Here is a 1987-nt window from a genome sequence, read left to right as displayed (position 1 = left end):
AAGAGTTAATAACTAGAATCAACAAATGGGACTTACTCAAACTAAAAAGTTTTTTCTCAGCAAAAGAAACAATAAGAGAGTTAAATAGGGAGCCTACGTCCTGGTAACAAATTTTTACTCCTCACACTTCAGACAGAGACCTAATATCCAGAATATACAAAGAACTTAAAAAATTAGACTATAAGATAACAAATAACCCAATCAACAAATGGGCCAAGGAAGGACCTGAACAGACATTTCTCAGATGAGGACATACAATCAATCAACAAGTACATGAAAAAATGCTCACAATCTCTAGCAGTCAGAGAAATGCGAATCAAAACCACGCTAAGATACCATCTCACTCCAGTAAGATTGGCAGCCATTAGAAAGTCAAACAACAACAAATGTTGGCGAGGATGTGGGGAAAAGGGTTCACTTATACATTGCTGGTGGGACTGCAAATTGGTGCGGCCAATTTGGAAAGCAGTATGGAGATTTCTAGGAAAGCTCGGAATGGAACCACCATTTGACCCAGCTATTACCCTACTCGATCTATTCCCTAAAGACCTAAAAACAGCACACTATAGGAACACTGCTACATCCATGTTCATAGCAGCACAATTCACAATAGAAAGACTGTGGAACCAACATATATGTCCTTCAATAGACGAATGGATTAAAAAAATGTGGCATTTATACACAATAGAGTATTATTCTGCATTAAAAAATGACAAAATCATAGAATTTGCAGGGAAATGGATGGCATTAGAGCAGATTATGCTAAGTAAAGCTAGCCAATCCCTTAAAAACAAATGCCAAATGTCTTCTTTGATATACGGAGAGTAACTAAGAACAGAGTAGAAATGAAGAGCATGAGAAGAAGATTAACATTAAACAGGGATGAGAGGTGAGAGGGAAAGGGAGAGAGAAGGGTAATTGCATGGAAATGGAAGAAGACCCTCAGGGTTATACAAAATTATATACAAGAGGAAGTGAGGGGAAAGGGGACAAAAATATAAGGGGGAGAAATGAATTACACTAGAGGGGGTAGAGAGAGAAGAGGGGAGGGGAGGGGGGAGGGGGGATAGTAGAGGATAGGAAAGGCAGCAGAATAAAACAGACACTAGTATGGCAATATGTAAATCAATGGATGTGCAACTGATGTGATTCTGCAATCTGTATACAGGGTAAAAATGGGAGTTCATAACCTACTTGAATCAAACTGTGAAATATGATATATCAAGAACTATGTAATGTTTTGAACACCCAACAATAAAAATTAATTTAAAAAAAAAGAAACTGTTGCATTACACTGCTGAAGGTCACTTCCTCTAGGATACTGGGCTTCGGGGTAAAGAAAGCCACCCCACCTGGGCCATGCTCAGTCCCCCCTTCTCTCCAGAGTGGGCACAAAGAAGCCAGGCATGGCACATTCATGACATTAGGAAAATCCTTATAAATAAAATAGTTCCTTTGAAAGCTGAGCTCTCCACAGTCCATCTCCTCTCAACAGAAATAAAGCCAAGCCCGTGACTCCAGTGTCACCTCCCTCCATCGACTAGAGGAAACACTCATTTTAAGAAGTATAACAAGAAAAGTGAGTGACAGTCTATTGACATTTTAAAAAGTGTGTGAGCACTGGGGGCACGACTGGCTGGAGAGACCCAGAGAGAGGAGGAGAGAGAAGCCACACCAGTCCCTTTAATCTCCACTCAACCTGGAGGGCTCAGGTTCCTCTGTCACCCAAGGGCTGCAGCTCGGTGTCCCCTTTACCAAACAGGAGGTTGAGGTGGGAAGGGGCGGGTGGAGGGCAGGGCCATGAGCCTGGAGTGCCCTGACTCCTATATCAGGTTCCCAACTGGCGGGGCTCTGGTGGCTCTGGGGGACTGTCCTGGGAGGACAGGCATGATATCTGGCCAAAGGAGACCAGGGATCAGGTCCTCTCAGCTTTCCAGCCAAGCTGTGGCTCAGGGACACGGACCTGCCTCGTGCCGGCAACACTGCC

Source organism: Callospermophilus lateralis, unplaced genomic scaffold, assembly GCF_048772815.1.
Source record: "Callospermophilus lateralis isolate mCalLat2 unplaced genomic scaffold, mCalLat2.hap1 Scaffold_862, whole genome shotgun sequence".
Taxonomy (NCBI): Eukaryota; Metazoa; Chordata; class Mammalia; order Rodentia; family Sciuridae; genus Callospermophilus; species Callospermophilus lateralis.
Note: the sequence above shows the minus strand (reverse complement) of the source record.